This window comes from Oryctolagus cuniculus, chromosome 19, assembly GCF_964237555.1.
Source record: "Oryctolagus cuniculus chromosome 19, mOryCun1.1, whole genome shotgun sequence".
In the NCBI taxonomy this organism is placed as follows: domain Eukaryota; kingdom Metazoa; phylum Chordata; class Mammalia; order Lagomorpha; family Leporidae; genus Oryctolagus; species Oryctolagus cuniculus.
The window spans coordinates 58,846,707-58,873,045 of record NC_091450.1 but is presented as its reverse complement, the minus strand read 5'-3'; the positions used below and the strand labels follow the sequence as shown (position 1 = coordinate 58,873,045).

Below are 26,339 nucleotides of genomic sequence, written 5' to 3'. Positions count from 1 at the left end.
GAAGAAGGAACCAGTCACACCATACAGTGATAGATCCCCAGATATTGGTGCCAAATGCCCCCCAAATCTCCCAAGCTCTCTAGTGAGACAATGGGACAGTCAGCTTTTTGTCAATATGAACAAAAATTAGACCCTGGTAATCACAATCCCTAGTGTAATGCACCAAACTCTGGGGACTAAATATACACAACTTGAAAGTCCACATTCACTTCCAAGTCACACTTCTATCCTATGAACTACATCAGAATAGACCACTGTGTCACTTATAGACACATCTGACACTGAATAAAAAGAAATCACTCAAAGGCTACCCTTATGGGCTTACCTAGAATCAAAGACAAAGCAACAAGTCAAATGCTACTCTACATTCCATCTAAACCATAAAATCTTTTCTAATAAAACTTGCTCCATATAGAAGGGATTAGTACACCAGAAGCAAAGACATCAACATGGGGACCAAGTAAAACTGAAGCAATGTAGCAAGACACCACCAAAAGCACACAGGATTTCTCCATAATTAGATCATCTTCTAAACAAAATCAATGAAATAGCAGAACTAGAATTCAAAATAATTATTGTGAGGAAACTTAATGAGATACAAGAGAAATGGAAAGAGCAATGTTGAAATGAATGAAAATTTCACCAGAGAGATACAAATCATTAAGTATAACAAAGTAGAAATACTGGAAGTGAAAACTTCAGTTAGTGAAGTAAAAATATAATTAATAGTTTCAAAAGCAGAATACATCAAGTGGAAGAAAGGATTTCTTATCTGGACAAAACTTTTTTTATATTTTATTTTATTTAATGAACATAAATTTCCAAAGTACAGCTTATGGATTACAATGGCTTCCCCCCCCATACCGTCCCTCCCACCCACAACCCTCCCCTTTCCCACTCCCTCTCCCCTTCCATTCACATCAAGATTAATTTTCAATTATCTTTATATACAGAAGATCAATTTAGCATATTTTAAGTAAAGATTTCAACAGTTGGCACCCACACAGAAACACAAAGTGTAAAATATTATTTGAGTACTAGTTATAGCATTAATTAAACACCTAAGAGTAATTGTGTATTAATTACAGAGTTTAACCAATAGTTTTAAGTAGAACATAAAAAATACTAAAAGGGTAAAGTATTAAGTTCTTTTTTTCTGTTTTTTGTTTGCTATATAGTTATTTTTTTATTTAATAAATGTGAATTTACAAAGTGCAGCTTTTGTATTATTGTGGCTTCCCCCCCAACCTCCCTCCCTCCCATGGCCCTCCCATCTCCCACTCCCTCTCCCATCCTGCCCTTCAACAAGTTTCATTTTCAATTACCTTTATATACTGAAGGTCAACTTAGTATATACTAAGCAAGGATTTCAACAGGCTGCACTCACACAACCGCACAAGGTATAGGGTATTTTTTGACTAATAGTGTTGTTTTTAAGTTTCAAAGTAGAACACATTAAGGACAGAGATCCTACGTGGGGAGCATGTACCCAGTGACTCCCGTTATTGATTTAACAATTGGCATTCTTATTTATGATGTCAGCACTGGACAAAACTTTTGAAATAGCCCAACCACCCAGTGCTGTGATGTAGTGGTTAGAGCCATTGCATGCAGTGCCAGCATCCCATATGGGCAATGGTTTGAGTCCTTGCTGCTCCACTTCTGATCACAGCACCTCTCCTGCTCTGGTCTGGGAAAATCAGTGGAAGGTGGCCCAAGACCTTGGACCCCCACACCCATATGGAAGACCTGGAAGAAGATCCTGGCTCCTGGCTCCTGGCTTTGAATCAGTGCAGCTCTAGCTGATGTGGCCATCTGGGGAGTGAAACAGTAGTTGGAAGACCTCTCTCTGTTTCTGCTTTTGCCTCTCTGTAACTCTGACTTTCAAATAAATAAATAAATCTTTAAAAAAGAAAAATAAATAAGTAGAAAAAAAAACAAATAGAAAGTTATTTCAAAGAATGAACAAAGTTTATGTGAAGTATGGGTTTAATGATTTAAATGGACAAATATTCATATGACATTGATTTCTTAATAAGAAGGTGAGTAAAATATATTGAAAAGCTATTAAATGGAATCTTGATGTGAATGGAAGGGGAGAGGGAGTGGGAAAGGGGAGGGTTGTGGGTGGGAGGGACGGTATGGGGGGGAAGCCATTGTAATCCATAAGTCGTACTTTGGAAACTTATATTCATTAAATAAAAGATAAAAAAAAGAAAAGCTATTAAATGAAATAGTAGTCATAAATTTCCCTGGTCTTGAAAAAGACAGGGCCATCAGGATACAAGGAACACAAAATACCCCAATAAGACTCAACCAAAAAAATCTTCTCCAAGGTATATTGTAGAAAAGTTGTCAAAAAAAAAAGACAAATAGAGAATGTTAAAGATAATGAAAGTGTCAAATTACTTAAAAAGAAAAAACACCCTAACAGAAAACTTTTTATTAGAAACTCTATAGGCCAGAAGAGAGTGAAGGTTGTATTCAACGTCTGAAAAAACATCTTCCAGCCAATAATATTATAAGCAGTGATGCTATCTTTAAAAACTAAATGTGAAATAAAGTATCTCCAAGATAAGCAAAAAAGAAAAAAAAGACTTCACCATTACCAAATTAGCCTTACAAGAAATTCTGGGTTGCAAGATAGTAGAATAGGGAAAGGATGGGCTGCTGTAGGCTAGGGGAAAATAGTTTTTAAAAAGTGGAGAAAGTGCATTCTCAGGAGAGGGTTAGAGGAAAATCTCCATTGGAGATTCTGCAGCAGGAGGAGAGACATCATGGAACTGTGTGGAAGGTGCAAATGTGCAGCAATGAGCACAGACACAGCACAAAACCTCAACAGCACAGAGCCAAAAAAGTGCCAGCTTGGAGAGGAAGGTGAGATCAGACTGTAATTGCCCATGACTGTGGGGAGCAACTCGGACTGGACTGAGTTACTGGAATTAAGACTTATTCTATGTATCTGCTCTCCCACAATATGGCGCTGTGAGAGGAGAAAACAGCTTCTATGCAGCTGCCTCTTGCCAACTTGAGTGATGACCTCCAGGAGCTGATCATGCTCCTGATTGGAGGAGAGCAGCGTACTCGGTGTGTGGGCAGCCGAGTTGGGATTGGCGGAAGAGGACTATAAAGGAGGAGAGAGACAACATGCACCAGGAACATCTAAGAGGAACATCTAAGAGGAACATCTGAGGGAACACCTGTGCAGCCCCCGAGAGAGCTGGCCGGCGGTATGCCTCTCCCCCGCGGAAGTGGGGAAAGTGGCTAGGGGGAACCGCCCTTCCACGGAGGTGGAAGGGTCGGTAGCCAACCCGGGAAGAACCAGCAGCAAACCCGGGGAGGGCCGAGCAGACGAAAGAACAGCACAGGGTCCTGTGTCGTTCCTCCATGAAGACGGGGAGCGACACATGACACTGGAGATTTAGCCTGAGGGAGATCCTAGAAGACTACACTGTCTTTGATTCTAGCCAAGAGCCCTGAGAGGATCAGGATGCCTACTCACTCAATCAAGAAAGGGACACTTTTCTTTTTCCCTATCCCCTACAATGCTGCCCAGAAACCAGATGAGAAAGGGAGGGCACCATTTTAGACAAAAGTAGGTAGCAGCTGTCATAGCTCTTTTGTGCACATGTCATGAATGTTGGAGCCTTGTGTGCTGAGACAGAAGGAACTTTGTGACTGCATAAGAGGGTGTGACGTGTAGCTGGATCTCAAGGAAATCACTGTGTGCAGCTTCACACCCTCAGAGCTCCCTGATTACCTGTGGTGGGTCACTGGAGTGGGAACCATGCTCACATTCAGAACTGCACAGATTCCTTGTGCAGTTCATGTGGAATCTCAGATGAGTATCACATTCACTGATGGCTAATACCTAAGCATTGATCACATTTTTAGAGAGGAAGTGAGGGTGTGGTTAGAGAGATGACAATACCTCCCTTTCTGTTAACAAGAGATCTACCATGCCCAAATTGGTAGTCACCTGGATACTTGGCCTACCCTTTAGCACTGATCAGAGCTCCCTGGAAACACTCAGCACACACCTCTGGGTATTCATTGAAACAGCAGACACCCTATTAAACCACAGAGGCATAGTTCAAAGGTAAGAAGAGTAAGAGGGAAAAAATCAACAAGTATCTCCACAAATGCATAAAAATAAGTACAGAAATTCAAGAACCAAGAATAAGGAAGTTGGAGGCAGTGTTTTGGCATAGTAGGCTAATGCTCTGCCAGTGGCCCAACATCCCATATGGGCAACAGTTTGTTTCCCAGTTGTTCCTCTTCTGATTCAACTCTCTGCTTGTGGCCTGGAAAACCAATGTAAGATGGCCCAAAAGCTTGGACCCCTGCACCTGCATGGGAAGCCTGGACAAGGATCCTGTCTCCTGGCTTTGACTCAGCTCAGTACTGGCCATCATTTCCATTTGGGTAGTGAACCAATCGACAAAAACCTTTCAATATGTCTTTTCCCTCTATATTTGTAGCTGTATATCTCAAATAAATAAAAATCTTTAAAAAAATAAGGAAGACAAAATGACTTCCCTAAAAGAAACATGAAACTTCAATATTAGAATGTTAAGATGAAGAGATTGATGAAATGCCTGAAACAGAATACAAACAATTAATCATAGGATTACTCAGAAGCAATGAGAAGCAAATTCACAAATTAAAGAAATCTGTAAATGACATGAATGAAAAATTTGCCCATGAAATTAAGATTTAGAATTCAAAATGAAATACAACAAATATAGAATTCAATATGTCAATTAAAATACAGTGGAAAGCCTTAAAAACAGACTTTGTGAGGTAGAAAAAAATATTATCTAAAAGACAAAACTTTGGAAATGTTTCAGTCACATACACACACACACACAAATGGAAGAGGAAAATAGAAAAATTATAAACAGTGTTAGAGATTTATGGATTACTATTAAATGACCCAATACACAGGTCTTGGATAGTCCGGGAAAATTTAGTTTAATAAAAGGGGAGTTACGGTAGCCTCAGAAAAAAGAACCAGGAAAATATTGCAGAGTAAACATTTCTGGATCGAGTGGCTGTGAATCGGAGGACCTACTGGGAGAACAAGGTCGCCCACCATGCGTGGAAGCCGAGCCGCGGGTGCTGTGGAAGCCGCAGGGTCTGCACGCCAGTGCGGGAAGGGGAGTGCATGAAAAAACACAGACAACAGCGGGGAGAGTTCCGACATCCAGGGCTCGGAGTCCACACATCGGCGCTGGAAGGGAAGGTGAGCTCAATAACCCGAGACATTGGTGGGGGAACGGGGGTCAGAATCTAGAGGGGGGCCGGAAAGTGCAGCAAACTCACTACCTGAAAGAAGGAAAAAAAAAAGAGCTTGGGGCTTTCTCTCTCAAGGCTCGAAGAATTCACAAGAGACAAAGAGCAGGCCCCCTCTCTGGATTTACATATCAACAGAGGAGAGCTAAGGAACTGAGTCACTACAATTCAGTAGCCTAGGCAACCCAGTGGGAGTCCAGAGGAGCCTAAACAGACTCTGGGGAGAAGCCCTGCCATGCAGTGTTACTTACCCCCTGAATAAATAAAATAAATAAATAAATAAATAAATAAATAAAAAAGGAGAGAGATTTACCATGCATAACCTGAGGGTGTCACCTTTGGACACCCTTAACCAGGAAGAACCAAGCAGAGCTCTCAGGCCGCACCCATCTCAAGCCTCCAAGGCTCCTCCAACAGCAGGCAGTCCACTTAACACGGACATAGTATAAAATAAAAAAAAAAACGCACAGTGACGAAAGAATTAACTGTGCCAAGCAACAAACACAGAAATCGAGGGAACAAGATCAATGATGACACTATGATACCTCCAAATAAACAAAACACCCCAAACCAAGATTATGAAGATGATGAGATAGAAGAAATGCAAGATACGGATTTCAAAAAATTTATGATAAGAACATTTAGAAGTTTTCAAAAGCAAATCCTTGAACTACAGAAATCCTTATTGGACAGGATTGAAAATCTCTGACGTAAAAATGAAATTTTAAGGAAGAATCAAAATGAAACTCAGAAACTAGTAGAACAGGAAAGTGTGATAGTGAAGAGAAATCAAAATGAAATGAAGAGCTCAATATATCAAATGACAAACACATTAGAGAGCCTTACAAACAGAATGGGTGAAGCAGAAGAGAGAATATCGGACTTAGAAGATAGAGCACAGGAAAACATACAGTGAAACCAAAGAAAAGAAGAGGAAATTAGAAATCTAAAAAATATTGTTGGGAATCTACAGGATACTATTAAAAAAAACAACATTCGAGTTCTAGGAGTTCCTGAAGGCATGGAGAGAGAGAAAGGATTAGAAGGCCTTTCTAGTGAGATACTAGCAGAGAACTTTCCAGGTTTGGAGAAGGACAGAGACATCCTAGTACAGGAAGTTCATAGAACCCCCAATAAACATGACCAAAAGAGATCCTCACCACGACACGTGGTAATGAAACTTACCACAGTGAAACATAAAGAAAAGATCCTAAAATGTGCAAGAGAGAAACGTCAGATTACTCTCAGAGGATCTCCAATCAGACTCACAGCAGACTTCTCATCAGAAACACTACAGGCTAGGAGGGAATGGCGAGACATAGCACAGGTGCTAAGAGAGAAAAATTGCCAGCCCAGAATATTATATCCTGCCAAGCTCTCATTTGTGAATGAAGGTGAAATAAAGACCTTTCATAGCAAACAGAAATTGAAAGACTTTGTGGCCACTCGTGCGGCCCTGTAAAAGATGCTTAAAGATGTGCTACACTCAGAAACACAGAAACACGGCCATCAATATGAAAGAAGGGAAAGGAAGAACACCTACCAGTAAAAGAGCATGGGAAGCTCAAAGCATATACTAGAAAATATCTCCGGGAAAATGGCAGGGCAAAGTCACTACGTATCAATAGTCACATTGAACGTGAATGGCCTGAACTGTCCAGTTAAAAGACACAGGCTGGCTGACTGGCTTAAGGAACAACACCCAACTATTTGTTGCCTACAAGAAACACATCTCTCTAACAAAGAGGCATGCAGACTGAAAGTGAAAGGTTGGAAAAAGATATTCCATGCCAACAGAAACCAAAAAAAAGCAGGTGTAGCCATATTAATATCAGACAAAATAAACTTTAATACAAAAACTGTTAAGAGAGACAAAGAGGGACACTATATAATGATTAAGGGTTCAATTCAACAGGAAGTTCAGGAAGATGTAACTATTATAAATGAATATGCACCTAATTACAGGGCACCGGTCTATTTAAAAGATATGTTAAGGGACTTAAAGGGAGATTTAGATTCCAATACAATAGTACTGGGGGACTTCAATACTCCACTCTCAGAAATAGACAGATCATCCGGACAGAAGATCAACAAGAAAACAGCAGATTTAATTGACACTATTGCCCAAATGGATCTAACAGATATCTACAGAATATTCAACCCTACATCTACAGACTTCACATTCTTCTCAGCAGTGCATGGAAACTTCTCTAGGATTGATCACATACTAGGCCATAAAGCAAGTCTCAGCAAATTCAAAATAATTAGAATCATACCATGCAGCTTCTCAGACCACAGCGGAATGAAGCTGGAAATTAGCAACTCAGGAAACCCCAGAAAGTATGCAAACACATGGAGACTGAAAAACATGCTCCTGAATGAACACTGGGTCATTCAAGAAATCAAAAGAGAAATCAGAAACTTTCTGGAAGTAAATGAAGACAACAACACAACATATCAAAACTTATGGGATACAGCAAAAGCAGTATTGAGAGGCAAATTTATAGCAATAAGTGCCTATATCAAGAAATTGGAAAGGCACCAAATAAATGAGCTTTCAGCGCACCTCAAGGACCTAGAAAAACTGCAGCAAACCAAACCCAAATCTAGTAGGAGAAGAGAAATAATTAAAACCAGAGAAGAAATTAACAGGATTGAATCCAAAAAAAAATTACAAAAAATCAGCCAAGCGAGAAGCTGGTTTTTTGAAAAAATAAACAAAATTGACACCCCATTGGCCCAACTAACTAAAAAAAGAAAAGACCCAAATCAATAAAATCAGAGATGAAAAAGGAAACGTAACAACAGACACCACAGAAATAAAAAGAATCATCAGAAATTACTACAAGGACCTGTATGCCAGCAAACAGGAAAACCTATCAGAAATGGATAGATTCCTGGACACATGCAATCTACCTAAATTGAACCATGAAGACATGGAAAACCTAAATAGACCCATAAGTGAAACAGAAATTGAAACAGTAATAAAGGCCCTCCCAACAAAGAAAAGCCCAGGACCAGATGGATTCACTGCTGAATTCTACCAGACATTTAAAGAAGAACTAACTCCAATTCTTCTCAAACTATTCAGAACAATCGAAGAAGAGGGAATCCTCCCAAATTCTTTCTATGAAGCCAGCATCACCTTAATCCCTAAGCCAGAGAAAGATGCAGCACTGAAAGAAAATTATAGACCAATATCCCTGATGAACATAGACGCAAAAATCCTCAATAAAATTCTGGCCAATAGAGTACAACAACACATCAGGAAAATCATCCACCAAGACCAAGTGGGATTCATCCCTGGTATGCAGGGATGGTTCAACATTCGCAAATCAATCAATGTGATTCACCACATTAACAGACTGCAGTAGAAAAACCATATGATTATCTCAATTGATGCAGAGAAAGCATTTGATAAAATTCAACACCCTTTCATGATGAAAACTCTAAGCAAATTGGGTATAGAAGGAACATTCCTCAATATAATCAAAGCAATTTATAAAAAACCCACAGCCAGCATCCTATTGAATGGGGAAAAGTTGGAAGCATTTCCACTGAGATCTGGTACCAGACAGGGATGCCCACTCTCACAACTGCTATTTAACATAGTTCTGGAAGTTTTAGCCAGAGCCGTCAGACAAGAAAAAGAAATCAAAGGAATACAAATCAAGAAGGAAGAAGTCAAACTATCCCTCTTTGCAGACGATATGATTCTGTACTTAGAGGATCCAAAGAACTCTACTAAGAGACTATTGGAACTCATATAGGAGTTTGGCAAAGTAGCAGGATATAAAATCAATGCACAAAAATCAACAGCCTTTGTATACACAAGCAATGCCATCACTGAGAAAGAACTGCTAAGATCAATCCCATTCACAATCGCTACAAAAACAATCAAATACCTTGGAATAAACCTAACCAAGGACGTTAAAGATCTCTACGACGAAAATTACAAAATCTTAAAGAAAGAAATAGAAGAGGATAGCAAGAAATGGAAAAATCTTCCATGCTCATGGATTGGAAGAATCAACATCATCAAAATGTCCATTCTCCCAAAAGCAATTTATAGATTCAATGCAATCCCAATCAAGATACCAAAGACATTCTTCTCAGATCTAGAAAAAATGATGCTGAAATTCATATGGAGGCACAAGAGACCTCGAATAGCTAAAGCAATCTTGTACAACAAAAACAAAGCCGGAGGCATCAAAATACCAGATTTCAGGACATACTACAGGGCAGTTGTAATCAAAACAGCATGGTACTGGTACAGAAACAGATGGATAGACCAATGGAACAGAATTGAAACACCAGAAATCAACCCAAACATCTACAGCCAACTTATATTGGATCAAGGATCTAAAACTAATTCCTGGAGCAAGGACAGTCTATTCAATAAATGGTGCTGGGAAAACTGGATTTCCACGTGCAGAAGCATGAAGCAAGACCCCTACCTTACACCTTGCACAAAAATCCACTCAACGTGGATTAAAGACCTAAATCTACGTCCTGACACCATTAAGTTATTAGAGAACATTGGAGAAACCCTTCAAGATATTGGCACAGGCAAAGAATTTCTGGAAAAGACCCAGGAGGCACAGGCAGTCAAAGCCAAAATCAACTATTGGGATTGCATCAAATTGAGAAGTTTCTGTACTGCAAAAGAAACAGTCAGGAGAGTGAAGAGACAACCGACAGAATGGGAAAAAATATTTGCAAACTATGCAACAGATAAAGGGTTAATAACCAGAATCTACAAAGAGATCAAGAAACTCCACAAAAACAAAACCAACAACCCAATTAAGAGATGGGCCAAGGACCTCAATAGACATTTTTCAAAAGAGGAAATCCAAATGGCCAACAGGCACATGAAAAAATGTTCAAGATCACTAGCAATCAGGGGAATGCAAATCAAAAGCACAATGAGGTTTCACCTCACCCCGGTTAGAATGGCTCACATACAGAAATCTACCAACAACAGATGCTGGCGAGGATGTGGGGAAAAAGGGACACTAACCCACTGTTGGTGGGAATGCAAACTGTTTAAGCCACTATGGAAGTCAGTCTGGAGATTCCTCAGAAACCTGAAGATAACCCTAGCGTTCGACCCAGCCATCCCACTCCTTGGAATTTACCCAAAGGAGTTTAAATTAACAAACAAAAAAGCGGTCTGCACCCTAATGTTTATTGCAGCACAATTCACAATAGCCAAGACCTGGAACCAACCTAAATGCCCATCAACGGTAGACTGGATAAAGAAATTATGGGATATGTATTCTTTAGAATACTATACCGCAGTAAGAAACAACGAAATCCAGTCATTTGCAACAAAATGGAGGAATCTGGAACACATCATGCTGAGTGAAGTAAGCCAGTCCCAAAGGGACAAATACCATATGTTCTCCCTGATCAGTGACAACTGACTGAACACCAAAAAGGAAACCTCCTGAAGTGAAATGGACACTATGGGAAATGGTGACTTGATCAGCATAGCCCTGACTGTTAATGGACAACTTAATACATTATCCCTCTTAGTATTTTTTTGTCTGTTCTACTTAATATGACTGGTTTAATTCTGTACTTATAACACGGTTATTCTTAAGTGTCAAAAATTAACTGAAATGTGATCCCTGTTAAACATAAGAGTGGGAATAAGAGAGGGAAGAGATGTATAATTTGGGGCATGCTCGGGCTGACTTGCCCCAATTGGTAGAGTTGGAAACATACCAGGGGATTCCAGTTCAATCCCATCAAGGTGGCATGTGCCAATGCCATCTCACTATTCCAAGTGATCAATTTCAGTTCACAATTGATCATAATGAAAGGACTAAGAGTCAAAGGGAGCACATAAACAAGTCTAGTACCTGCTAACACTAACCGATAGAATAAATAAAGGGGAGAGTGATCCAACATGGGAAGTGAGATACTCAGCAGACTCATAGAATGGTGGATGTCCTAAATAGCACTCTGGCCTCAGAATCAGCCCTAAAGGCATTCGGATCTGGCTGAAAAGCCCATGAGAGTATTTCAGGCATGGAAAGCCAAGACACTCTGGCAAAAAGATCTCTGTGAGTGAGATCCCAGTGGAAAGAACAGGTCTTCAAAGAGGGAGGTGCCTTTCTCTGAAGGGAGGAGAGAACCTCCACTTTGACTATGACCTTGTCTAAACAAGATAAGAGTTGGAGAACTCAAGGGGTTTCCATAGCCTTGGAAACTCATGACTGGTGCATAGGGAGATTACTGATGCCATAAACAGGAGTGTCAATTTGTAAAGTCAACAACAGGAGTCACTGTGCACTTACTCCTCATGTAGGATCTCTGTCCTTAATGTGCTGTACATTGAGGCTTAATGCTATAACGAGTACTCAAACAGTATATTTCACTTTGTGTTTCTATGGGGGTGCAAACGATTGAAATCTTTACTTAATGTACACTAAACTGATCTTCTGTAAAAAAAAAAAAAAGAAATTATCAATTCCCAACTTGACCCTCACTGGGATTAAACATGACAATAGGTCTGATCTGATTTCCTCATCATTTAAAAAAAATCATCTATTATTTTTCACTTTATGTTTCTGTGTGGGAGCAAACTGTTGAAATCCTTTCTTAAGGTATACTAAGCTGATCTTCTGTATATTAAGATAATCGAAAATGAATCTTGATGTGAATGGAAGGGGAGAGGGAGTGGGAAAGGGGAGGGTGGTGGGTGGGAGGGACGGTATGGGGGGGAAGCCATTGTAACCCATGAGTTGTACTTTGGAAATTTATATTCATTAAATAAAAGATAAAAAAAAATAAAAAAAAATTGTTAAGTCAACAACAGGAGTCACTGTGTACTTACTCCTCATGTGGGATCTCTGTCCTTAATGTGTTGTCCAATGTGAATTAATGCTATAACTAGTACTCAAACAGTATTTTACACTTTATGTTCTGTTTGGATGCAAACTGATGAAATCTTTACTTAATATATACTAAATCAATCTTCCGTATATAAAGATAATTGAAAATGAATCTTGATGTGAATGGAATGGGAGAGGGAGCTGGAGATGGGAGGGTTTCGGGTGGCAGGGAAGTTATGGGGGGAAAGCCATTGTAATCCATAAACTGTACTTTGAAAATTTATATTTACTAAATAAAAGTTTAAAAAAAAAGAAAAAAAATCCCCCCAAAAAAAGTTTAGAGATTTGATTCTTGACCTTTACTTTTCTCAATACATTTAAACTGCTTCAAGTAGTAGGGTGAGTATGTGTGCTAATTCTCCTATTCAAGGGTTTTTTTCTTTGCTGTTTTAGTAACTGAGCTAGGAAATGAGGATTTCATGTGTATTGAGTCTTGGATTTTCTGCTATTGTTGTTAAGCTCTGATTGCTTGAAAATACCTAAGTCTTACTAATAGAATGACAATTGCTTGAAGTAGCACTCTGTTCTCAGAATAAGCCCTTATGGCTTTCTGGTGTGGCTGAAAAGCCCATGAGAGCATTTTAGTGATGGAAAGCCAAGATACTGTGGCAAAAACTGTCCTACATGAAGGACTTCTGTGGGTGAGATCCCAATGGAAAGACATGGCCTCCAAAGAAGGATGTGCTTTTCTCTGATGGAAGGAGAGAACTTCCACTTTGCTTATAGCCTTGTCTAATACTGAAGTAGTTTGTGGATTCAAAGGGCTCCCATAACCTAGGCAGTCCATGTCAAGGGCCTCATGTGATCACTGACATCATATGTAAGAGTGTTAATCGTTAAATTAACAAGTGTCACTGTGCACTAACTTCCCATGGAGGACTTCTGTCCTCCGAGAGTTGTATTATGAGAGTTAGTAGTAAAACTTGTTTTCAAAGATTTACTTCTTTTAAGTGTATTAAGTGGAATTTATTCTTATGTCTCATAAGCTATAGTTATATCTAAGTACTCGCAACAGATGTATTATTCTTGGGTTCTTCTTTAAAGTAAGTTAAGTTTCTCAAAAAAAGTAAAAAAAAAAAACCTCAGATGTAATTTATTGAATTAAAGTTATTTTTTCTTATTGTAAAAAAAATCTTGGTGTTCTCTTGCACAGTAGGGTAAAAATAGTTAACAATAACATATTGTATATTTCTAAATAGCTAGAAGAAAGACATTTGAATGTTCATACTACAAAGAAATCTTGAATATATGAAGCAATAGATGCTAATTATTCTAATTTGATCAATACAATGTTTGCATATATCAAAATGTTACATTGTACCCTATAAAATGTACAACTATTGTGTGACAATAAAAACAAATAATCTAAAATTAAAATACCTGAGTCTTAAAAGAGTTAAGATTTTTCTGGAGTATCTACTCATTCTGAAATATTTGATTGATCACTTTGTGACTGATTAAATCTAGTTTATATATAGCTCTGGCTGAAACACCTTGTCTGGATAGATGATTGTTATTTTTCAGAATGGTCTGGGATCCTCTTTTGACCAAATGTTTTAAACCTCTGATATCTTTGATAGACTTGTTTTTAGATTCAGAGCTGTAAATTAATTCTTTTGACTTTGATGTTTTCAGTTGGATTCCTGGAGCTGTCAAAGGACATAAGCCTCATCTTGGAGATGCAATAGTTATTTAGGTTGTTTGGATTGTGTAGAATGCATTGCTGGGTTTGCACAGGTTGCCTAATTTTAATTGTGTCTATACAGGTATGTTACTCATATGAAAGTTCTAAAAATTACATAAAAGTTATGACTCCTTGTGGTCCTAGTGTGATGTTGCATTATTGGTGCACACATATATTGCTTGGAATATATCTACAGCAACACAGAAATAATGATTGCAACAAAGTAAGGCAAATAGGTCTATAAAGCATTTGTTTTCCTTATAAGAAAGTTTTTGTAGAGGAAATAAAATAACTACTGTTCAAACCAGATTTATATGCTTAACAATGATTTAAACCTTACATAAAATTACATCTAAGCTTCACTATTATGAATCCATAAGGAGTCAGAAAAAGGATTTATAGGTCACAAGTCTTGACTATGGTTGTATTCCACTTTCAAATCAGTCTGAGATAAATAGCATTTTTCCAAGATTTAAAAAAATAGACTTTATAAAAGAGATTCATTTTTGCTACTGAGAGAAACAGGTTATACTTTTTGCCCCACTATAATTCACTCTTATGAAAGAAATAATTCTCTTAACTTCTAGCAAATGCTACAGGTTTGAGACTACAGGAATTATCAGGAGTCATTCTTTCTTATCAATCTGTAATTTATTTCTAAAATATGTCAAGTAAATTTTTAAAGACTCAACGAGGGGCAGCTTCATGTTTGCTGTCTCAGTGAATTCTGAGGAGGCTCTTCTGGCTTCATGGCTTCACTGTGGTCTTTCTCTTTTATCTAATCTTCCATTTTCTCATCCTCCTCACTGTCTAGAGGTTGAGGAATAAGCTTATTACCTACAATGACTTGCCTATTAATTCTGTTTCACTCTCTTTCTTTTCCTTTTGGGAAATCCCTTTGGCCTGCATCTTATCATTTATGAAAGTTCTAAGTTTGCAGCAAATGTAAATACTGGACAAGTCCTGCAGTTTTCTTACAGGTCAGGGAGGCAGTCCAACAATGGCAAGCTTGCCATAATCATTCTCACTTTGGTGCACAAGTGGAGCAAATGAAATAGCAAGGTTATTTTTACTTTCCCAAGTGGTTTCTCCAGTTAGCATAATCTGTGTTAACTGATTTTCTGTAAGCATGACTAGTATGCCTCCCACATTCAGTAAAATGTTCATGTAGTTTTTTCTGGACTCTAGAATCACAATAAATCTGATCATACTGATGTCTGTCAGATGATCTCTGGAGGCAATTACCAACCACCAATGAAGGTTCACAGAACTCAAATTTATCAAAGCTATCACTATTTTTATAAAGCGCTCAAATTTTTCCTTGGCATATTCTACCACATCTGAATGAAGCTGCATCCCATGATTTGTTCCAAAAGACCTGTGGCATGGCTGTTGGTCCAGCCCACAGCAGCAATGTGCAGGGCCAGGCTCCTGAGACCCTGGCAGCTGGCTGCCACTACCACCACAACACCGCTGCCTTTTAAAAATGTATTCTTTTAAAAATGTATTCATTGGGGCTGGCTCTGTGGCATAGTGGGTAAAGCTGTGGCCTGCAGTGCCCAAATTCCCTGTGGGCACCAGTTTGAGTCCAGGATGCTCCACTTACAGCCCAGCTCTCTGCTCTGGCCTGGGAAAGGAGTGGAAGATGATGCAAGTCCATGGGCCTCTGCAGCCACATAGGGGATCTGGAAGGAGCTCCTTGCTACTGGCTTTGGATCAGCCCAGCTCCAGCCCTTGCAGACATTTGCAGAGTGAACCAGCAGATGGAAGACTTTTCTCTCTCTGCCTCTGCCTCTCTGTAACTCTGCCTTTCAAATAAACAAATCTTTAAAAAATGCATTTATTTTTTGGAAGAGCAGAATGGTAGAGATGGGGGGGAGAGAGAAAGAGAGAGAGAGAAATGAATGGGAATGAGAATGAGAATGAGATTGAGAATGAATCTTATTTTCAGTTCTACTCCCCAAATTCCCTCAGTAGCTTCAGCTGGGCTAGGTCAAAGCCAGGAGGCATAAACTCCACCCAGGTTTCCTATATCTGTGGCAGGAACCCATCTAGTTGAGCCAATATCTGCTTCCTCACAAATAAATATCAGGAAGGTGGATTGACGTGTACATTCTAAGTGTCAGCCTAACCTGATGCGCTACAGCAGTTACCCTAAGATAACAATTATTTTGTGGATAAATAAGTGATAAAAATGAGCTAGGCATTACTAGCAGGAATTGAACATGTGTAACTAACAGGCAAGTGTTAGCATGCCCCTTCATAGCTACTTATTTAAATTATAATATCTTTTCTTAATTTATCCTGCTCTCTCACTGCCATCTGTTTATTAATCTAAAGGGAAAATTGTAAGAAATGTCTTGAAAATTGCTTTCTCGGGCCGGCGCTGCGGCTCACTAGGCTAATCCTCCGCCTTGCGGCGCCGGCACACCGGGTTCTAGTCCCAGTCGAGGCGCCCGGATTCTGTCCCGGTTGCCCCTCTTCCAGGCCAGCTCTCTGCTGTGGCCAGGGAGTGCAGTGGAGGTTGGCCCAAGTACTTGGGTCCTGCACCCCATGGGAGACCAGGAAAAGCACCTGGCTCCTGCCATCGGATCAGCGCGGTGCGCCGGCTGCAGTGCACCGGCCACGGCGGCCATTGCAGGGTGAACCAATGGCAAAGGAAGACCTTTCTCTCTGTCTCTCTCTCTCACTGTCCACTCTGCCTGTCAAAAAATAAATAAATAAAAAACTTTAAAAAAAAGAAAATTGCTTTCTCTATACTTTTCTTTATTGTAGAAAAAGAAAAAAAGCACATAAGTGAACTGATACTGAAGTAAAAATAATACTGCTGTTTTTGGTTTAGATTAATTATAACCAATAGTGTCTTTTAATAGAACAGATAAGAGGAACAAGTGTCATTTTAGATTTTAAAAAGATATTATAGTCTGCAAGATATCTATATGACTTGGTAGATCTTTCTCAAAGTTTTACTCCTGAAGTAATGCTAGGATTATGTTGAAACTGAGAGGGGACAGCCACTGGGAAATCTTTTCCTCAATACCAGAGGGACTTAATGCTTCATTTGTTGGAGACTAAAGTATTGTAAGGGGCAACCTGGGTAAGAGATAAGGAGGATGATTTATAATAATTATAATTAAATAATAAATAAAATAAAATAATACTCTTTCCATTCAGTTAAGAATAAACTTGCCTGGGGCCATGGATCACTAGGCTAATCCTCCGCCTTGCGGCTCCAGCACACCGGGTTCTAGTCCCTGTCGGGGTGCCAGATTCTGTCCCGGTTGCCCCTCTTCCAGGCCAGCTCTCTGCTGTGGCCAGGGAGTGCAGTGGAGGATGGCCCAGGTACTTGGGCCCTGCACCCCTTGGGAGACCAGGATAAGCACCTGGCTCCTGCCATCGGATCAGCGCGGTGTGCCAGCCGCAGCGTACCAGCCACAGTGGCCATTGGAGGGTGAACCAATGGCAAAGGAAGACCTTTCTCTCTGTCTCTCTCTCTCACTGTCCACTCTGCCTGTCAAAAATCATAATAATAATAATAAACTTGATTGAACATAATAGATAATTGAAGTCATAGGCTTTTCTAAATCATTTTATTTTTCTGTGTAACAAGCTCCCCAAATTATATGATTTGGGACTAATATAGTAGTCTGAGAATGTAACATTGACATGATCCTGACAATGTGGCTTATATTCTCCATAATCTTACCTCATGGCTACATAATAGCTGCTTTATGACTAGCATAGTATGTTTCAGGAAGGAATAAGGAAAATGATTTTGCAGCCAAAGTTTTTTCCTTTATAATGAGCATTCCAACAAAATTATCTCAATTATTTCATCTTATTTTTCAAGAGAATACATCACAATAGATATTTTTTCATATGAATTGTAAGTTATTAAGCAAGATATGCTAACAGATTTTACATGTCATGTTGATACACATGAAAAAATATAGCAAAATGTTCAAAGTTCACTGTGTTCTCTATTTAAAAATAAAATTAAAAAGGCAAAAATGAATTGAAAATAATCAAATATTAATACATTTGAAGGTATAACATGGAAAATTAACATTAAAGCATAGGGCCAAAAATATGACTCTAAATGAAAAATAAGTGTATTTGAAAACAGACAACATGAAACAAAGCAGAAGATCAAAATAGATGTTAAAAATAAAGAAGATTGGCCGCGCCGCGGCTCACTAGGCTAATCCTCCGCCTAGCAGCACCGGCACACCGGGTTCTAGTCCCGGTTGGGGCGCCGGATTCTGTCCCGGTTGCCCCTCTTCCAGGCCAGCTCTCTGCTGTGGCCAGGGAGTGCAGTGGAGGATGGCCCAGGTGCTTGGGCCCTGCGCCCCATGGGAGACCAGGAAAAGCACCTGGCTCCTGGCTCCTGCCATCGGATCAGCGCGGTGCGCCGGCCGCAGCGCGCTGGCCGCGGCGGCCATTGGAGGGTGAACCAACGGCAAAGGAAGACCTTTCTCTCTGTCTCTCTCTCTCACTGTCCACTCTGCCTGTCAAAAAAAAAAATAAAAAAAAATAAAGAAGATTACCTATAGTGTGCATGATTTTAGGTAAAAATCATTTTCCTATATATAGATGATGAATTTGGGAGATTGATAAGGAGTGTGGTGTGATGGTGTTGATAAGATGCTCTAACTTTAATGATTTAAATATTTTTATTTATTTTGTAAGATATCAACATAATGAAAAACAGTATTCCTGGGGCTGGTGCCGTAGCTCACTTGGTTAATCCTCCACCTGCGGCACAGGCATCCCATATGAGCACCAAGTTCTAGTCCCAGCTGCTCCTTTTCCAGTCCAGTTCTCTGCTGTGGCCAGGGAAGGTAGTGGAGGATGGCCCAAGTGCTTGGGCCCCTGCACCCATGAGGGAGACCAGGAGGAAGCACCTGGTTCCTGGCTTCAGATCAGTGCAGTGCCAGCTGTAGTGGTCATTTGGGAGGTAAACCAACACAAGGAAGACCTTTCTCTCTGTCTCTCTCTCTCTCTCTCACTCACTCTCTCTCTCTCTCTCAAAAAAAAAAAAAAGAAAAACAGTATTCCTTGCTGTTCAATTATGTATATCTTCACCCTTAAAGGCAGTGCATAACACTTCAATCTCCACTCTTTCAGAGATATTCCACACATCAAATAAATGAGTTTATACTTCATTGTTTCAGAACCAACAACAGAATAATAGTTACTTGTCTCCATTTTGTTACTGTATCCAATTGATATATATATATATATATATATATATATAGAGAGAGAGAGAGAGAGAGAGAGACAGATTATAATTCTATAAAGTGCTTTTGTACCTGTTTAAATGTCACATGATTTTACATTTTATATACCATATTTATTGTTTGAAACAGATTTCCTCTATTCATTTTTTACAGAAACAAAAAAATATTTACTTTTAAAGAAGACATGATAATATAGTGCAAACAAGAGTCATGTATCATTGCTTAACAACTGTTTCAAAAACATTTAGAATGAAGTTTCAACAGGATTTTGCTCAAGAGAATTTACAAATTCTTTCTTAACTCTATAATGGTGTTTTCATAGCCTGAAGAATTGCTTTTATGTGGTATCTATAATGCTGTTCTTATTTTAAATGGAACAGAAAGTAGCAACAATAATTAGCTGTTCATCAATTTGCATTATAAACTTTATACTTAAAATTTAGTGAAAAATTCTGTGATGAAATTAACCCTGTTAGACAGTAGAAAAGAACCATCAGTGCTTCCATGGACAGTTCCATATGTTACTACTATTTAAAGGCCACAAAGTAACAAGGAACGCAGAATTCTATAGAAAACATATTTAAATGAATCAGAGTTGCTAACTAAAGAACAAAGATTTGAAAAAATTACCAAAATTCCAACATTAGATGTTAGATTTCTGATTTCAATGTTATTAATATTGACCTTAAGAGACTCCTGATAAAAAAGTCATTGCTTTTAAAATCCTATAAAAAGTAAAACTTTGTTGGAAGCAACTATGTTCACTTCCTGTTCAAACAATAACAATAAACAGTAAGAAAACATTTCTCTTTTCAATTCATAGTGCCTGAAGTGTAAGAGGAAAATATATAATATAAATAAAATTCACTGCAATTACTCAAAGCCTGCATGTAGAACTCATATATTTACATTCACAGTGAAGTTTGAGTTTTTCTTGGAGTTTCCAACTTGCTCAGCTACACTGAGCTATAAGCAATCACATTTGCAAATGTGCAGAGACCTAAGCCAAAAATGCTGAAAAAGAGAAGTGTGTCTCTCTCTACCTACACACAAATATATAATTAATCCACTGAACTTTAAAAAGACACCCTTAGAACAGTTTGGAGTACAATTTATGCTTAATTTTATCAATGGCCATGGTATAAAGGTAAACAAAAATAATTGCATTGTTTCTAATGGTCTGCAGCTGTATTTAGTTTTCTGTGTTACATGTAAACATTTTTAATTTAAAAAATTATTAAATTCCATTTTCACTTTAGAATGATATTGTCAATAAAGGGTAAAACTTTGCCTTGAGATATTTCATCTGATTCTTTTGTCTCCATCAATTTAAAAGAGATCATTGTATCTGAACAAAAAGGCTGCAGTAATGCAGTTCTACTCTATATAATTAACTGTGATCTTTGTGCAGATCTAAAGTCTCTTGAATGCATATGCTTGTAAAAGCAGAGTTTTCCTTTGAATGGGAAAATTCTTTGTGTTCTCAGGGCTTCAGGACAACATCTGCCTCTGATGCCAAAAAGGGAGAGGAGGGGCACACGAAGTTTATAAGCCTTGTATATCTTCATCCAACTGGACAGTTTGGAGCATAGCAAGCTCTATTTTGTCTGTTTCCAGGTCTTCACACACAGTCTCAATCATGCCATCTAGGACATATTTAGATTTGGTGTCCAGCATAATTAGGCTGCTTGTTGCTTTGTTCTCAGAATCTGATAAGAGGTTCTCTTTTAGGTTAGCTACTGATTGCAGAACCAAATGGTGTTCTCTGACAAAATTCTGGTGCACTGCTATGGAGGCATGGCCCATCTGGTCTTCAGAGGTAGGAACAATTTCCCCCAGGGCATGGACAACAGGTCCTGGCCAGTAATGAGGGAGCAGTTCTGAAGAGTTGCATAGTTAGCACTGCTGACCGCCACCCCTGCGGATTTGCCTGCCACAGGTGCAGGCATTGGCTGGTTATCAGTGATGTCAGGGTTGAGCTCAGTGGAAGTTAGCAGTGCAGGTGGAGTCAGGGAAAAACTGAGTTAGGGACACATTCACCAACAAAGAGGCCAGAGGGTGAAGGCCACTCCTTGAGGGATTTTCAGATGGCAGGTTTGCATTTCCTGAGCATTCTGATGGACGGCCATCAACTGAGAAAACACCAGGCTCCTTTCTAAGCCTTCCTGTTTCACAGATCCCAGTGTCTGGCCAGAAATACCAACAGTGTATACCACTGCACTTGGAGTGAGACAGCTCAAGAAAACCTTGCCTTGCTGCACTGGGGTGGACTTGCTGATGAATGTGCTCCAGTCTGAAGTGCTTGAATTTATGGAACTGTTACTTGGTGAAGCTGCCACTGAGACAGGCAGCATCTGAAGTGGAGAGAATTCAATGCTCCAATTAAGAAACTGGCCCTTGGCTCTGGAATTGGGGATCTGGACAATGCCGTACTGGTTGATTTGCACTGGAGTAGTGAATGTCACCACAGAGCTTCCCTCCAGGGAAGCCACTGTTTGAATGTCTTCTCTTTTCATCTCAGCACTGGGGATCAGCCCTGGGAATGACACTTGGACACTGGGGCTGTAGGAGGTGGTGGATGCCGAGTTGGCTGCAGAACACTGCAGCACATTGAAATCCTTCACATCCTGGGAGGTAGGCCCCAGGATGTCCATCATGGAGATACCATTGTTCACAATGTTGGTTGACATTTTTGGTGGGCTAAGGACACTGTGTATTTCTCACATTTAATCCATTTAGGATGACTCCACTGGGTCTCTGAATGAAATAGTTACCATTAAGGAAAACAGGCGAAGTAATTGCAGGTACTAAGCTTCCATTCAACAAAACTCCAGAATAGCTTAAGGATATCTTTTTTTTAAAGATTTATTTCTTTATTGCAAGTCAGAGTTACACAGAGAGAGGAGAGGCAGAGAGATAGATAGAGACAGGAATAGAGATAGAGACAGAGAGAGGGGGAGAGAGAGAGAGAGAGAGAGAGAGAGGTCTTCTATCCAATGGATGGTTCACTCCCCAATTGGTCAAAACAGCTGGAGCTGCATCAATCCGAAGCCAGGAGCTTCTTCTGGGTCTCCCACGTGGGTGCAGGGGCCCAAGGACTTGGGTCATCTTCTACTCCTTTCCCAGATCATAGCAGAGAGCTGGATCAAAAGTGGAGCAGCCAGGTCTCGAACTGGTGCCCATATGGGATACCAGTGCTTCAGGCAAGGGCGTTAATCTGCTGAGCCCACAGCACCAGCCACTTAAGGATATCTCATTATTTCCAATTCGCGGGCTCCATGTGACTGGACAAGCTGAGGTTGGTGACACCATAAGAGGAACTCTGGAGAGGGTAAGGAAACAGATCCTCCTGTCCTTTGCTGGACTCACCTTCATTGCTGGAATTGCCATCTGACTCACTTTTGGACTGGCTCTCCAACGGGTTCCAGGCTCAGTGCTGTTGGTTTTTGAATCAGTTGTTGACCTGGGTGAAGGAGAAGATGGTGATCTTGGCCAGGTGCTGCTTCTTGGAGGGCGAGGGGTAGTGATTCTGCTTGTAGAGCTCCTTGAGCATGTTGTGCAACTTTTCCTTGAAACAATACACCATCTCCTCCCAGTCCCAGATGGTGCAGAGCAGGGGCAATGTCCTGTGCAGCTGGTAGTTGCCTATGGCACACAGCCGCAGGGTCCCTCGGCCTAGGCCGCCTTCTTGGTGCACCTTCCCGGTGTAGCGCACCTTGTACCAGAGCTGCTGCAGCAGCAGGTGGTTGGCTGAGTTGAAGCTGTGGCTCTCCAGGATGCTGTTTCTTATCCAGGCATCTGGGAAGATGCCCTGGTGGAAGGTCAGGAGCGCCCGCCCCTTCAGCAGGCTCTCGTTGCCATGTAGCAGGTTGCTCTGGGGCAGTGGCCACAGGAACCTAGCCAGGTGGTCCAGGTTGCCCCCTGCTGCAGCGCCTCACACACATCGGGAACATGGTCTAGCGAGAAGGCGAGAGAGGTCTTCGCGCCCGCAGCAGTGGCGAAGACAGCGGCAGAGGCTTGGTGTTGGCCCAGAAGTTCCAAGTGGAGTTGTACCTAATCAGGCACCGCTCTGCTCATCACCACGTCGCTTCCGCCACCACTGCCCCTTCCTCTCTGCTCACCTTGGTGGCAGCGGGCGCAACGTCCCCTGGCTGCAGTGGAGATTCTGCAGAAGGAGGAGATGTTGTGGATCTGTGTGTGGAAGGTGCAGATGTGCAGCAGTGATCACAGACATAACACACAACCCCAGAAGTCGAGAGCTGGAGAAAGAATCAGCTTTGGAGAGTGAGGTTAGATCAGACTGCAGCACCCCATGCTACTGGTGATAAAGCCAGAGTGAGAGCCTAGAGGCCTACACTTTGTGTCTGGCCTGGAGCCCTGAGGGAAACAGGATGCACACCCACCCAGGAAAAAAAGGGGGCATTATTCTTTCTATTCATCTCTACTTCCTCCCCACAACAGTGCCTGGCAACCAGGTGAAAGAGGGTGGGTGTCATTTTGTACATAAGTACATATCAGCTACAGCAGCTCGTCTGTACTTGCCCAGCAACTGGCAAGGACAGATGTCATTGTGCCAGCTCCCAGCAATGGGTGCAGATACAGTGACATTATGACATCAGTACTGGATGCAGAATCTCTTGCATGTGCCCAACAACTGATGGGCAGAAGTCATCATTTTGAAACAAGTAAGGCTGTGTCCAGCATGCATTGTGCATGTTTGGGATCCAGTATTTTACCAGAGGGAAAAATACATGTTCTCAATAGACTTTGAGTCTGTTGGGATGATTGACAGGGGGCTGGGCTCCCATGTACAAGTGCAAGGTGCCCCTAGCCTCTCAACACATCACTGGCTCTGAAGCTCAAATTGCCTAGGCAGAATATTCACATGCAGTTGGCTCTGGGAACATCTCTACCTCTCCATGAATAGGACCAGGCTAGTGGGGCAGAGTGGATCCTCTGCACAACATGTCTGTGCCTGCCCCATGGGCTGACACTGTGTGAACTCTGTGACTGAGTGGGTGCAAGGTGTTTCTGGGTTTCTGGGCAATCATTGTTTACAGATCCACACATTCTGAGCTCCCTGATTGGGGTGGGATATCCCAGAGGATCAGTGCTCATCCTGAGGACTGCACAGATCCTTTGTGCAGCTCATGAATCAGCATGGTGGAAGGATGCATCCACTGAGGCCTAATACTCAGGCACTGATCACCTTAGAAGAGGGGGAGGTGTGTGATGATGCCAGCATAGGTGATCATCCACTCCCCATTGCTGACAATAAGGAAAACATACCGCATCCAACATGGGTGTCACCCTGGATACTCACCCCACTCTGGAGCACAGACTAGAGCCCTCAGGCCACAGCCAGCTCAAGCATCTGGGTATTCACTAATAGAGCAGAAGCCACACAGGCATAGCAGAAAAATAAAAGCCATCAGAGGAAAGATCCAACAAGTGTCTCCACAAATGCCTAAAAATAAACTCAGAAATTCAAGAAACAAGAATAAGGAAGACAACACGAGTTCCCCAAAGGAATACAAAAACATTCCAATATTAGACTTTGAAGATGAAGAGATTTATGAAGTGCCTGAAATGGAACTCAAAAAAATTAATTTAAGGATTATTCAGAAGCAATAAGAAAAAAAGTTCAAAAATTAAAGAAATCCATGAATGACATGAATGAAGACTTCTCCCTCAAATTGAGATTTTGAGAGAACCAGAAGGAATTCCAGGCTCCTAGCTTTGTCCTGGTCCATTCCCAGCTGTTGCAGGCATTTTGAAAGTGAACCAATAGGTGGGAGCACTCTCTTTTCTCTTTCGTTTGTCTCCCAATTCCCTTGCTGGCTTCCTTTCGTCCTTCCTCTCTCCTGCTCTAACAAATTAATAAAAATATTTTTAAAAATTAATAAAGGCAAACCATGTTAGGGCTAAATAGGCCAGGATATTATCAGGGTTGAGGATGTTGCCCCAATACCAGGTGGAGATTAAACACCCTTGTCAATAAGGCCTTGCTCTGCCATGCATGCAAAGCTCTATAGATGTGTATAGTATTCTCATACTTACATAAAAGACAGACACATTTAAGTTAAAAGCATACATAGCAGGTTATACTTGTACCTTTAAAGGTAAAAAAAAAAATCACAAATTCTATTTAATTCTCTCCACAACCTAATGGGTTGTTGTGCATCACTTAGGGGTACCTGCATGTACTTTTTGTTAATATTTTATTTTTTGAAAGGCAGAGTCACAAAGGGAGATACAGGGAGAAAGAGTTTCCATCAGTTGGTTCACTCCCCAAATGGCAGCAACAGCCTCATCTGGGGTAATCCAAAACCAGAGGTCAGGATCTTATTTTGGGTCTCCCACATGAGTGCAGGGGCATAAGCACTTGGGCCTTCTTCTACTGCTTTCCCAGGCCATAACAGAGATTTGCATAGGAAGAGGAGCAAGACAGAAGCTGGTGCCCATATGGGATGGCAGCGCCATAGGCAGAGGCAAAGACTACCCCCCTCTGCTCTGGCTCCCCCATGCATGTACTTTTGAGATTTTGTATTTTCTAACTTTACTGAACTCATTTATTGCTTCACTACATTTTTGGGTTATGCCATCAAAATTTTGTATGGATCTTTTTATTTTTAGAGACATCTTAAGATCCTATTAAAATTAAGAGGAAGGCATAGAGATTTTCCAAGAATCATTCTAAAACAGGAACCTCTGCATGTCCCAACAAAACATGTCCCATGGGAGAATATTAAAGACTAAAACTGAAGACACAAACAACAGGTTCACCTCACTGATAATGGTCTCCAAACTCTGGGCCTCTCCTGTCTCGTAGGACTCTGTACAGCTTTCTACACAATAAACTCACTTTGGCTTTGCACTCTTGAACTTAGCTCTTTATTTCTATACTGAGATATAAAATCATCATGCAAAAAATCAATACCTTTGTAGTCACAGAAAATGCCATGGCTAAGTAAGGACTTGTAAGGTCAGTACCATTCACAACAGCAACAAAATATTTAAGTACCTTGGAATAAATTTAACCAAGGATGTCAAAAATCTTTGCAATGAAAATTACAACATATTAAAGCAAGAAATCAAAGAATACACAAAAAAATCTTCTATTTTCATGGATAGGAATAATTAATTTAATCAAAGTACTCATACTATGCATATCAATTTACATATTCAAAATGATGCAAATAATAAGAAACAATGCTA

At 40.5% G+C, this 26,339-nt stretch overlaps 2 pseudogenes; both read right to left on the bottom strand.

Moving 5' to 3' along the window:
• Nucleotides 1-12,064: 12,064 nt before the first annotated feature.
• LOC127486819 (protein-L-isoaspartate O-methyltransferase domain-containing protein 1 pseudogene) lies at nucleotides 12,065-15,401 on the bottom strand (annotated as a pseudogene).
• Nucleotides 15,402-17,964: 2,563 nt separating this feature from the next.
• LOC138846896 (homeobox protein SIX4 pseudogene) lies at nucleotides 17,965-26,085 on the bottom strand (annotated as a pseudogene).
• Nucleotides 26,086-26,339: the final 254 nt, after the last annotated feature.